This window comes from Podarcis muralis, chromosome 6, assembly GCF_964188315.1.
Source record: "Podarcis muralis chromosome 6, rPodMur119.hap1.1, whole genome shotgun sequence".
Taxonomy (NCBI): Eukaryota; Metazoa; Chordata; class Lepidosauria; order Squamata; family Lacertidae; genus Podarcis; species Podarcis muralis.
The window spans coordinates 25,038,041-25,052,619 of record NC_135660.1 but is presented as its reverse complement, the minus strand read 5'-3'; the positions used below and the strand labels follow the sequence as shown (position 1 = coordinate 25,052,619).

At 44.1% G+C, this 14,579-nt stretch overlaps 1 protein-coding gene across 1 annotated transcript in view; it reads right to left on the bottom strand.

Moving 5' to 3' along the window:
- Nucleotides 1–14,579, bottom strand: part of CP (ceruloplasmin) — a 569,984-nt gene that overhangs the window by 242,724 nt on the left and 312,681 nt on the right. The window lies entirely within an intron of this gene.

Below are 14,579 nucleotides of genomic sequence, written 5' to 3'. Positions count from 1 at the left end.
GGGGTTTTGAGCAGCTTTTCTGGCCAGGTTTAGATTTTTTAAATTTATAGTTTTATTAAATTTCAAAAATTTCACATGTGCACCCCAAAACATAGATTTTTCTTTAGTTTTTATAGATTTTTGTGACAGATTTGAAGGGAAGGGCTGTAGCTCAGCAGCAGAGCATAAACTTTGCATTCTGAAGTTCCTGGGGTGAGTACAGTGGTTGGGGCAGAAATTATCTGAAACCCCAGAGAGCTGCTGCCCAGATCTTTCCCAGACTGCATCTGTATTAGAATCGTTCTCAATCTGTTTTTAATGTTTCATCACTTGTTGTTTGCCATCCTGGGCTCCTTTGGGTGGAAGGGCAGGATAGAAATTTAGTAAACAAGACTTCAACATAATAGTCATTCACAAACATCACAGAATCTTTTCCTGGAAGAAAAGGTATCCCAATTAAAGGGTATCAGCTGTTCTAAACTGTATAATGTGTTTTTGCCTCCCACCACAGCAAATAAATGTATAAAGCAGTTCTTGGGGATACAAATTGCGTGCCAAGTGTCATGTAGACAAATAACATGGGCAAAAAATGTCTTTTAGACATACAGATTATCTTTTACAATCTGAATCAGGTGAGGCGGAAAAAGTGCTGAACCGCTCTTTGGGAGCAGTAATGGACTTGATGAGAACCAATAAATGTAATCCCGAGAAGATCACTGGTGATGGATAGTTCAGCTGTGCACACATTGCTCAAGCAGAGGACTGCAGTCTGCCTAAAGAAGCAGGTATACAGCCTGGGCGTGCTTCTTTTAGATTCACTTTGTCACATGAGCCCAAAGTAGACTTAGTGGCATGGAGTGACTTCTATCAGCCAATATTCCAGCTATGGTGCCCTCCTGGATGCTGGCAGCAGATTCATGGCTTCCCATGATTTAGAAACTTCAAGGTGAGAGTTACCAGCAGAGCACTTTACGTGGTTCTGCCTTGGGAGAAAGTTCAAAAGCTGTTGCTAGTCCACTATACTGTGGCTCCCATTTCATTTCTGTGGTTCTAACCTTTAAAGCTCTACATGGACGGTCTTCTCTCATTCCGGTCTGTTCATTAACTGAGATAATCATTTGAGGCTCTCCTCCAGGTACCTCTGCCTTCCAAGATGGAAACTGAAGAGAGTCTTTTCTGTGATGGCCCCTCACCTTTCCAATGCCCTCTCCAGTACGGCTGCGAACATCCTGTCTCTGATTTGGGCGGCCGATTCTGCTCTTTGCAGCAGCCCTGAGCTGAGGTGAATTGGGGCCAATCTGACACAGAACTGGGGGCCAGGCCCCAACTAATTCAGTGGCCTTGCACAGTGTCTAATGATGATTTTCAACCCCAATTAAATATGTAATCAGGTGGCAGGTAGAAGGAGATGTATGCAGGCTGCCTGTGTGTGTTTCCTTCTCCCCATTCTTCTTGCTGCCAGGCTGCCCCTGTTTTGAAAGCCTGGAATCATTCTGTATGGAGCTGATCCCAAGTGAAGGAATCTGGCACTCCAGCTGAATCCTGCATCAACCCATACTGGCCCAATTCGGTTCAGGATCCAGGATTTCGTCAGAGTCAGTACACAAGCTTTACCATAAAAAGTGGTACAGGGTGACTATTTGAATTGGCAGAGCTGCACTGTTTCTTATCATTGGGCTTGTGCAACATTTAGTGAGAAGAGTGCAGGGCTGCCATTGTCTGCCCACTAAAAAATATCAGTTATTCTCTGCACATCCATAGGCAGGGGAAGAACTTCCACATAAGAGGGTTTCCATACAATATTGGCTCTTTACCTCCCGTTCAGTAATTGTGCAAATCACATGACATACATTTTGAATTCATGTATTGCCTGAAGGAAAATCTGATCTACAGATCCATTGCCAAAAGCTAAACCAGCATACCATTTATTTATTTTTTTAACGTGAGGGATGCTTTCTTCCAGTCATACACCATTTTCTTCCCCTGCCCTCAAAAAATGGTTTAAGTTTTCATTAACCAAAATACTGCTTTCTGTAAACTGAAAGAATGATGTGTTCCAGCCAATAGAGAACAGAAGCCCTTGGACTATCCCATAATGCAGTGAATAACCTCTGCTGCCTCCCTCCCCAATTAAAAAGTCCAACAAGGGGCGGGAGCAGGAATGGGGCAAACATTTGATACCATCGATAGTAACAATAGCATAAACAAACAACCTTTTTAATGCTTTTTATTGTAAGCCATCCCGCTAACTTTGGGGTATTAGAAAGCATGAAATATAAATGAAGCAGATAAATGAAGCAATCAAATTTGGGGCACTGCATATTGTCTAAATTATAACAGGGAGACCTTTGTGCTTACACTGCCAGTATTTATTCATTAAGAATTCCGTCTATTCATAAAAACCAAAGGCACCGTGTTACTATAGCGCAGGCTGCATTTCTGTCATTAAATGCCTCATCAAAAGTTGCTTTATTCCCAATATTATTCATTCTCTTAGTTCCTTGCAAACTTCCTTTCCTTGCAATTTGCAGATGGACATGTGATTACGTAACCTTACTAAACAGTACTTTGGAGGTGAGAGCAAACATCAGGAAGTGTAAAATAAATGTGGCAGGGGCTTCTGCATTCCTGGTTGCTTGGAAGTAAAAATGTGTGTATACAACTGTAAATATTGCATTTTATCCTCCGAGTCTCATGAATAAACTTCTGCACCTGGATGCTTGCAATTCTGCATGGATAAATCCTTTTTGCTCATCCAGGATCACATTTAAATCATGGCTAAATACTGTGATTCATGCATTGTTCAAGTAAGCTACTTTACTAAAGAACAGCAATAACAATGAGGCTGCTCCAAATATTTTCAATCTCAGTTTTCAGTCCCCAAAAAGGAATTATAGAAGGCAAGGGGGGATATTTTCTCCCAACCTCTGATTGTTAGAATGGTCAGCTTATTCTGCACCTGTTCAGTTCCACTGTGTCACTTACCTGCTGGTGCTTTAATTCCACCCCTTCCATTAAATGCTTTTCCCTCATCCTAGATTAATCATATTCACCACAGTAACATCAGCACATAACTCATCAGATTTTGCAAAGCGATTATGTCACTGAGGGAAATCACTGTCAACTGCGAGTGAGGAAAGAGAAGGTGCATAGATCATCCCAGCTAATCAGGGGTTGTAAAGGAAATGAGATGATGTCATTACCCTACCTAGCCAATCCTGATGTTGTTGCAGGCAAACAAAACCAAACGAAGGGAGCACATTTCAAGACTACCCAAAATGCCTAAAGTAGTGGGTATTTTTAGCTTAGCCCTAAATTACTACTAGATATAGATTCATATTTATTAAATTTATGAGTTCGGGCATCTTTCTGTAAACAGCTTTGAGGAGTTCCTTTTACAACCAAATGGTATATTAATTATATGGATTTTTATGAAAAATATTATAGGAAGACATCTCAAGGTTATGAGCAATAAAAATATCACCCAATGGGGGGGGATTCAGCAAAATAGTCACATCTGGTAAGCATGTCAGAAGCGTACCCCACCCAATGAACATCTTTCACAACCACCACAAAATAATCTACGTACTGAAAATTCCCCAAAACAATAACACCAGCATTCAAATCCCAGATAATATGGAACTGTTTTACCTAGTGCCAGAATGATGTCATAACTAGCACCAGGTGAGCCTATCTGGGGAGAGCATTCAATAAACTGCTACCAAGACTACTACTGTTAGCATCATTAGTGGCTAAGGTAAAGGTAAAGGTACCCCTGCCCATACGGGCCAGTCTTGACAGACTCTAGGGTTGTGCGCCCATCTCACTCAAGAGGCCGGGGGCCAGCGCTGTCCGCAGACACTTCCGGGTCACGTGGCCAGCGTGACAAGCTGCATCTGGCGAGCCAGCACAGCACACAGAACGCCGTTTACCTTCCCGCTAGTAAGCGGTCCCTATTTATCTACTTGCACCCGGGGGTGCTTTCGAACTGCTAGGTTGGCAGGCACTGGGACCGAGCGACAAGAGCGCACCCCGCCGCGGGGATTTGAACCGCCGACCTTTTGATCGGCAAGTCCTAGGCGCTGAGGCTTTAACCCACAGTGCCACCCGTGTCCCAATCATTAGTGTCATTTTCTTTCTGTCATTAGTGGCTAGCTGGATATTTTTAGGGGGTGGTTCATAGCTACACTGCAACACTGTGTTGCAGATCCCACTTGTAACTGAAGAATTCCTATTTAGTTGCTTAAAGGAATTCATTAGTGGGGAGGTGATGAAGTGTTTCAGGACACTCTTTTTTGAACAAACAACTGATAAGAAAAAAACCCCAGCAAATTATCATCTGGGTCAGAAAAAAAGAGCAATGCTCCAGTTGGCCAAGAATATACTTTAGCCTCTGTCTCTTTGCGAATAAGTACTAAGACACTTTTGAAGTCCCATATGAATCAGAATAGCTGATAAGGATCACACTTTGAACATCAGGGCACCTTATTCTTTAGCCAGGAATCCTCTCCTTCAGTCTGCATTACTGATTTTTCAAACTATGAGAAAAACTCCTGCAGCATCTACCATCCCGACTGCCTTTTAAAGAAGTAAATGGTATTAGTAAATGGTATTAGCAGAAGAACCAGAAATTAGTGTCTTCAATATATTCATACTGGAGGGTTCTTATGAATTAATTAATGAATTCAGCGAATTATGAATGTCAGACAGATCTGTTTTGCTTTGCCCTTATTTTTGCTAATGAAATATAATCCAATAACCAGTTCTACCCTTGCAAGAGTCTAATTCACTTAAGAGCCAACTGTCATATTAATTATGTTTATATGAAATCTGTATTACTGTTTAATTTCACAAACACACACTCTTGTGACCTATGTATAAAATATAAAGATTCCAGTTGCTTTAAGAGAACCCCCACCCTCCAATGCCCCCCCTCACATTTTTCATCCAGTGTGTGGTCTGAGTAAACACTTTTCCCAGTGCTGATTTGCATACAGCTACTAGAAAAGTAATCATCATTTCATAAGGAAGTATTTGATCTACACCACAAGTCAGTGTACAGCACATGTTTCACGGTACAGTTTTTGGGAGGCTCTCAAGAAAATGCAGGTCAAATATAAAAGAGTTACTGTGCCTATACTTTGCTGAGATTGTAGGGCACACATGGAAATATCTAGCAGATGCTGAATTTTACCTTTTTGAGGTTTTCATTGCTAAGGATCAAAATTCTAGTCCTCACAGCCACAAAAAATAAATAACTGAAAACAGGTTGGGCAAGACTGCTGAAGTCTCAAAAAAAATAACAGAGCTTTGGGGTAGACTTTTAGGGATATTCCATGCACAAGGTGAGAGTCCCCTACTGCCTCTGACATTGTTACATTAGTTGTTTATAAAATGCTTTCTGTCACAAACTGAAATGTATTATAATCAAGATGAGATAATGTTGGCTGATGCAGAAGCTTTTGTATAAAATAGTTTTGGTTCCATTTCCTAACCTTTGACTTAGCTTGGAAGTTCTTGCAGCACAATCTGTTTACTTAGATGTTTGGAACACACTCAGCAGAAAATCTAAAGCAAAAATGAGAAGCTCTCATCCTACCATGATTTTAAAAAATAATAATAGAGCAACATGGGATTTGAGAGCTCCTACAACAACTTTGTAGGGACACGGGTGGCGCTGTGAGTTAAACCACAGAGCCTAGGACTTGCCGATCAGAAGGTTGGCGGTTCAAATCCCCACAACGGGGTGAGCTCCCGTTGCTTAGTCCCTGCTCCTGCCAACCTAGCAGTTCGATAGCATGTCAAAGTGCAAGTAGATAAATAGTTACCGCTCTGGCGGGAAGGTAAACGGCGTTTCCGTGTGCTGCTCTGGTTCGCCAGAAGCAGCTTACTCATGCTGGCTATATGACCCGGAAGCTTTACGCTGGCTCCCTCGGCCAGTAAAGCGAGATAAGTGCCGCAACCCCAGAGTCGGTCACGACTGGACCTAATGGTCAGGGGTCCCCTTTACCTTTACTTTTTACAACAACTTTGTAACCCTTCTTGATTCCCACTAGCATGCCTTATCTTCAGCTTTTGGATGAATTCCTCATCCAAGTGGCCTTGAATTTGTCTTGTCTATCCAACACCTGGCAATGTTACCTAGTCCACGAGCACATTATTGACATGACCTAGGGTGCTTACTGATATTGGCATGCATGATCCCATTTGCTACTGAGCCCACCAACCAAAATACTCTATTAGGTCAGATGCATAGAAGTGATTTCCCATAGTCTACTCGTTCATCCCATGCATCTGATAAACTGTAAATGTAACCTGGGGCACTGCTGTTTAGTATTGGAGAAGTCAAATGCAAATTGACAGAGGAAATAAACAGTAGGCAATAGTGTCAGGTATCAGTGGATGTGTTGGTAATGTGCAATTTCTAGAATACAGCATCAGTAACGGCATTTAATGCACGTGTCGTGGGACTGTGCCAGTTTTTACTGAAAGTGTAGATTCTGTCATGGAAGGCTTAAAGGACACATGAGTCAAGAAGCCAGATAAGAACTTTATCGTTTGTCTCCAGCAAGAGCAGAACACAAAATTCCTGACTCCACCTGTATCCAGTACCACATAGGAAGCTGTCTTATACTGAATCAGACCATTGGTCCATCTAGTTCAGCTAGATTTCAGAAGGGCATATTGAGGAGGGAGGCTGCTTCAGGTAAAAGGAACCAGAGCTGTCTCCAGGTTTGTGTAGCACCTTGGGAATAGGACATCTCCCCGCTATTCCCATGCCCCTTCCACCATGCCATGGGCAATGGGTAGTCCCAGATCCTGTCTCTCATCCTCTCACTCCTGCCTGTCATAGCCTCTTCGCTGGACCACAACACAGAGAGCTCAGTGGAGTGGAAGGCCAACATGGAGAGTTTCTGAGCTGTACTTGCCTGAGGGCAGAGTCATCACCCAAAATCAGGTCCAGTTCTAGGGTCAGGCTAACCGCAATCCACAGTCCAGGGGTCAGGGAATCTGATGATCAAGGGTCAAGATGGGCAGGCAGCAGCAAGGTAGGGCCAGGAACTACAAGTGTTGGTACCATCATCTGACTGCTGTTGGAAGCTCTTCTTAAGAAGGCTGAAGCCAGCTGGTTCTCATCAGCACCTTCTCTGTGCCCCTGAATGCTAAGCAGCTGCAGGTGGAGTCACTCTGCCTTCTCCCCCTACAGGCTACTGCTCTTCAGGCAAAGCTGACCCCTGGCCCACGACTGCCACCCTATAAAAGTCTGGGGCATCTTCCTACAAATAGCAGGGAGAGAGAAGGAGAATTCTGCATTGTTGCCAACTGAGAAAGTAGAAGTAGAAGCAGCATAAAGGAGGATGCAGGGCAGAGGCAAGGAGGTGTTGCAGGACCATCAGCAACTGTCTGACTGTGCCACCCGGTACCAACAGGCCTTTAAGGAACCGCCCGGGATACAGCTGAGAGAGGAGAAGGAAATAAGGAAGGCCAATGGGAACCAAATCAGAGTGAAGCAAGAAGGATTGTATGGGCGATGAGAGAGATTTGTGCACTTAGAGATGCAACCCATTGCAAGTAAGGAATACAGAAAGCACAGTGAGTAAAGCACTCTTCGCCAACTTGGTGCTGTCTGAACTTCCCTTAGTCTTGGCCAGCATGGCCATGTTGGCTGGGGCTGAAGGGAGCTGTAGTTCTGGATAGACCAAGTTTGGTGAAGGCTGGACTAGTTGGAGAAACTGTTTCATTATCAGTCACTGTAACATAATCTTATCGGCACATAGGGAGAAAGGTGGTGTGCACTCCCCATCCCCCTTAATTTTTTTGCCTGCCATGCTCCCTGGAGTAAAAAGTTCGTTCCTGTTTTGAAAAATACAGATAAACTGCTTTATTAATATTGCATCATGTTTTCTCTGTCTCACAGCTGTAATGTATTGAGACCCACCACTGTTTGCAAGCTATTATGTAAACATAGCAAAAACATTGCTTACAGTAATTAGGGTAGCTTTTTTCCAGCCTCTTTTTCCACTTTCCTGCTAATTAAATTTTAGAGATTACTGTAAATAATGTACTTTCCGGGAAACCCCAAATGCTTATCAAAAAATAAAACCAAAGACTTAATCTCAAATGAATAAAACGGATCCTTCTTTTTACCCTCATAATAAGCTAGTATATCTATCTCTCTGTGTGGTATAAAAGCAGCCAATGGAAAGATACTGTACCTTCAGAGGTGGGTGGTTCATTACACAATGGAATACGAAGATTGGAGAAGGATGTGGGGTTGTCAGGAACAGGCTAGACTAGCAGGAAAGAATTCTGGTGAAAAGGATGATGGTGTATATTCCAGAGTTAGTGTAAGGCCCAGTTCACACTCCCTGCCCCCACCCCCACCCCGCTGTGTAAGCTTTCCAAATCAGGAGCAAGCCTTAGGCTCCATACCCACCTCCCAGCTTTAATATCTCATGTCATAGAGGTCATCGGGAATAGTCTAAAGGCACAGGGTGCCTCCCTCTAACTGAAGCTAAGTGCATGCTAACTGGTTGTTACCTGGATTGGAGTCAGACAGATTTCCTCCAAGGAGTTCAAAGGTTGAGGCAACGGATGGACAGACTTGTCAATTTCATTTTCTCTCTGTTTCTCATTTTCCCCGGTTCTCCACATTTCTGCAGCAGTTTGCATTTCTTGCTGAGCTTTTTTCTTTAAGTCCTCGTTAAAATTTGTCAGCATTTTCGTGCAATATTATTCTAATGGACACATTTCTCTATGCCATTTTACCTGATGTGCACATTTCCCCGAGCAATTTCCCCATATGTAATGCATTTTATGGGGCACGGGTGGCGCTGTGGGTTAAACCACAGAGCCTAGGGCTTGCCAATCAGAAGGTCGGCAGTTCGAATCCCCGCCATGGGGTGAGCTCCTGTTGCTGGGTCCCTGCTCCTGCCAACCTAGCAGTTTGAAAGCATGTCAAAGTGCAAGTAGATAAATAGGTACCACTCCATCGGGAAGGTAAACGGCGTTTCCGTGTGCTGCTCTGGTTCGCCAGAAGTGGCTTAGTCATGCTGGCCACATGACCTGGAAGCTGTACACAGGCTCTCTCGGCCAGTAAAGCGAGATGAGCGCCGCAACCCCAGAATCGTCTGCTACTGGACCTAATGGTCAGGGGGTCCCTTTACCTTTACCCTTTAATGCATTTTATATGCATTCACTGATATATGTATTTTATACGTGTTTTCTGCCTGACATCCACATATTTTTCTGCAGATCGTTTGAGTGAAGAACTGCACCACAAAATTCAATGGAAGGCTGCATTTTGGTTCATGCATTGTTTCAGAAATTGTGAATAAAGCCGGTTTGCATTAAACACCTAACCACATCAATTTCTCTCTCCTCCCTAGTTGTGCATGCACACCTGTGGTGCATATATCTTACCCTCAAACTGTCCATCTGGAATAGATGTGGGTGGGTGAGTGGATTCTAATAATAATAATAATTTAATAATAATATTTTATTTGTACCCCTGCCTCTATGGCTGGAGCCGGGCTCAGAGCAGCTAACATCATATAAATAATACAATATGCATAAAAACAAGCAATCAATCAATTAAAATGCATCCCAAAATTAATTCAAAGAAATTAAAATTAAAACTGGACAAATGACAATCCTCCGGTTAAAATTGAAAGTGGCTAATACTCGCCAGGACCAGCTGTTCCCCCTGATATTATAAGGACCTGTGAGCAGGCTGCAAAATCTCCTTCGTGCTTGTTCTTATACAAAGAGAAAATGAGCCAGGCTGAACCCTGACCAAAGGCCTGGCGGAACAGCTCCATCTTGCAGGCCCTGTGGAAGGATGTCAAATCTCGCAGGGCCCTGGTCTCTTGTGAGAGAGCATTCCAGCAGGCCTTCTACTACAAGTACGGATATTTACACATAGGCCCTAGGTCGTATGAGTTCATATCAGTCAAGCCCAAGGCTCACTCGCTAACCCTATCACATGAAGACATTTGAACATAATGCGATCCAATGGAAGCCTATCTCAGCCATCACTAACTCTGAGCCTCATCCGCTCAACCTCTACTTGCCCTGGTTTTGAAATTTATCAGTCTTCTTCATCATCAGTGGACAGATTCCATGTTTGCTTTGGGGTTACAACCGCCCTAGGCTTTTCTCTGCATTGATGTGCTAAGTTCTTGCAATTCCGTTACTGGCATTTGCAACCCTTACACCATATGATGAGAGGGCACCAACTGGAAATCCCAGTTGCAGCATTTCCAGTTAATGAAATGGCAAGTCGTTAAAGGTAAAGGAAAAATGGGCGTGTCTTGTCATTCCCCACCCTACTTTTCATTCCAGTTTTCTTACACATCAGAAATGAGTAAATTGATAACAGGAAAGTTCCACATCTTTCCTGTTATCAATTTACTCGTTTCTGATGTGTAAGAAAACTAGAATGAAAAGGCAAAGTTTTCATTGGGGAAAGTGTCGGTTTGCTGACCCAAAACAGAGAAGTGCCAACTGCATTTCTCCCTATGGCTCATCCTAGCTGGAAATGTTGGTGTTTCCGTCTATTCTAATTTGAAACAACTGACTTAATTCGCTCCTGATCTTCTCTGATTGCGCACTACCCACTTGCTGTTTATTGATCGCTTCACATGGAAATATTTATCAGCCACTAAGCATGACAAAGTACCATAGCAGGATAAAACAAAAATCCAAGAAGTAAAAACGTAAAACAATTATCAAAAAAGAAATCAGTCAATTCACTCTTCTGAGAAAGCCTGCAAAAATTGAATATGTGTTTCGCATCCAGTTTGCTATGCCATGCAGATATAATGTGACCAGTGAGGTGAATGAGTTGTGAATGGCTAATTGATAGACAGTCCTGACTGCCAGGTAGTCCCAATATTTGAACAAAGAATCTTATGCATTGAAGCTGGGCGGGTGGATAGATTTTGCTTATATTCTGGCCTCAGAGCCCTTTTCAAGGAATCTCCTTCACTCATTCTTGTCATTAGCTGGCAATATGAAACCTCTTGATTGGCCAGGTCTGATATACATAATGGGACTTTACCAGTCAATAGAGCTTTACATTCTGCCTGCCAAATCTTAGGCTCTGCTCCAAACTCCAACAAGTGACCTTATTGTCATGGTCCGGTCTACGGGAGATCAAAGTCCCGGCTGAGGACGTCAGGACCAGGGGCAAGATGGCTGGGTGGGAGCAGGAACGAGAGTCCAGAAGCCAGGGATCCGAGGATCAGGAAGCAGGGAGTCACGAAGTCAAGGGTCCGAAGGTCAAGAAGCAAGGAGTCACGAAGTCAAGGGTCAGAGGATCAGGAAGCAAGAAGCCAAATGCAGAAAGGCAGGAAACGTGTTGCTGTGGCACAGAGCCGAAGGGAAATGCTGACCTTATATCCCTTCCCAGCCCTAGCCACCAGGTGCAGTGAGTTACCAAGCAGCCTCACCTGTGCGGCTGCGCCTTGCCTCTCCAGAACAAACTTAGGAAGGCCCTAGTCCTGCGAAGCCCTACTGATCACAGGGTCTGGCTCCTGCACACACTCCTGACACTTACCAGGGATAAGGAATACACAGATCTGGGTATCAGGTTAATCCTGCCATGCTCCAGCCTGATACTGATTTGCAACAAAGGATTCGACTGGCTGTCTTTGTTGCCTCCAACACTTCCATAATATTATGATGAAGTAAACAACTTAAAAAGCAAGGTGGGGAATGTTAGAACAGAAATGGTTTTTCCATTCATTGTCTTTGAAGACACGGTTTCCAAAACAAGCTCATTGTTTTAGCAATGACCAAATGACACCTTTTGTGTGCTGGGATTAAGAAACAAACACAAAAGTCACCTTAAATTGTCTAACTGTGGTCTTGTTGAGTAATAACCGTAAGTCAAACCACGGCCAAGTGTGAATACACAAGTGTTCGTAAAAATTGTGTCCTTCCAGCAGTCCTGCTGCTGCCACGCTACCCAGAGCTAAGCCTTTACCAGTTTCATGGTGCCTGCAAATAAACTCCTGCCTCCAAGCAGTTTGTATGTATACAAAATCTAAGTGCCACAAAACTAATAAAATTGCTTGCTGGAAGGGCACATTCGGCAACAAAGCATTTTAGCTATTAAAAAAAGACTAAGGTTATATATATATATATATATGCACACACGCACACACACACACACACACACACAAACACACACACACATGCCCTAAGAAATTTCTAAGTATTGGACAGACCTCCAGGAAAAAAAACAAATTTACACCAACCGTGTACGGTGGTACCTCAGGTTACATATGCTTCAGGTTACAGACTCCGCTAACCCAGAAATAGTGCTTCAGGTTAAGAACTTTGCTTTAGGATAAGAACAGAAATCATGCTCCGGTGGCACGGCAGCAGCAGGAGGCCCTATTAGCTAAAGTGGTGCTTCAGGTTAAGAACAGTTTCAGGTTAAGTACGGACCTCCGGAACGAATTAAGTACTTAACCCGAGGTACCACTGTATGTTCTTGTTCAAACATAACTCAAGAATGCTGCCACCTAGCTATTAGAGGTGGCAGTTTTGCAAATATACAGGGCTTGGCAAGTTAGGATTCCCTTAGGTATTTTTTGCCTCATTCAGGAAAGAAATGCAATGGCTGAAGTGTTTAATAAAGCCTCACTCCTTTTTCACTATACACCAAAGATCTGTAAAGAAAACCAGGGATGTTGACTGGGAAGAGCTGGACTTGCCATGTTTTGCAAAGGCAAAGGGCTGTGACCTGGAGGTGGCAAATGCACTCAAATACACCTGACCTTTGCATCTGGACAATTCATGCTGATCTCCTGCTTATGTGCAAGCAGAGGATATATTGACATCACTGAGACCAGTGTAGACTACATGTTGGCAAAAACAGCCCAGCATTAGGTTTCCCTGTGCCGTATCATTGCTCCTGCCATTCTGCCTGCTCCCATTTCCAACGTACCAGCTGAAAAGACATGCAACTTGCTCTAATAGCCAGGAAGAAAACACCCTCCGATCCTTAACTGCAATAGATGCAGCTGTCTGGGAGTGGGGTGGAGGAGCTCCCATTGTCAGAGGAAAGTGGATCTGTGGCCCATTGGCATCCTTACAAATAAGGTCACACACTTGGGGAAAGGGGCCGTAGTTCAGAGGCAGAGCACCCACCTTGCCTTCAAAAGGTTCCCAGTTCAATCCACAGCAGCTCCAGGTAGGTCTAGAATTATTTTTATTTTTTATATGCTGCCCATCTGACTGGCTTGCCCCAGCCACTCTGGGTGGCTCCCAACCAAAATTTTTTTAGCAAAAACACGATACAACATCAAACACTTATCCAATCCAAATAACTTTATTGTACTAGCTATTGGAAGGGACGCGGGTGGTGCTGTGGGTTAAACCACAGAGCCTAGGACTTGCCGATCAGAAGGTCGGCGGTTTGAATCCCCACGATGGGGTGAGCTCCCGTTGCTCGGTCCCTGCCACTGCCAATCTAGCATTCGAAAGCACATCAAAGTGCAAGTAGATAAATAGGTACCACTCCGACGGGAAGGTAAACGGCGTTTCCGTATGCTGCTCTGGTTTGCCAGAAGCGGCTTAGTCATGCTGGCCACATGACCTGGAAGCTGTACGCTGGCTCCCTCGGCAAGTAAAGCGAGATGAGCACCGCAATCCCAGAGTCGGCCACAACTGGACCTAATGGTCAGGGGTTCCTTTACCTTTACTAGCCATTGGACATGATAAATCAGGATCAAAAATAAACATAAGCAAAAGGGATGCTGCACCACAAATAATAGGTCTCTACAGTGGTACCTCCGGTTACATACGCTTCAGGTTATGTAATATAATAATAATAATAATAATAATAATAATAATAATAATAATAATAATAATAATTTATTATTTATACCCTGCCCATCTGGCTGGGTCCTCGGCGCTGGACCTCAGCGTACGGGCAGAACGATGGGGGTGGAGACGCTCCTTCAGGTATACTGGACCGAGGCCATTTAGGGCTTTAAAGGTCAGCACCAACACTTTGAATTGTGCTCGGAAACGTACTGGGAGCCAATGTAGGTCTCTTAAGACCGGTGTTATGTGATCTCGGCGGCCGCTCCCAGTCACCAGTCTAGCTGCCACGTTCTGGATTAGTTGTAGTTTCCGGGTCACCTTCAAAGGTAGCCCCACGTAGAGCGCATTGCAGTAGTCCAAGCGGGAGATAACCAGAGCATGCACCACTCTGGTGAGGCAGTCCGCAGGCAGGTAGGGTCTCAGCCTGCGTACCAGATGGAGCTGGTAAACAGCTGCCCTGGACACAGATTTGACCTGTGCCTCCATGGACAGCTACAAGTCCAAAATGACTCCCAGGCTGCGCACCTGTTCCTTCAGGGGCACAGTTACCCCATTCAGGACCAGGGAATCCTCCACAGCTGCCCGCCTCCTGTCCCCCAAGAACAGTACTTCTGTCTTGTCAGGATTCATCCTCAATCTGTTAGCCGCCATCCAACCTCCAACCACCTCCAGGCACTCACATAGGACCTTCACCGCTTTCACTGGTTCTGATTTGAAAGAGAGGTAGAGCTGGGTATCATCCGCATTATGATGAACACCCA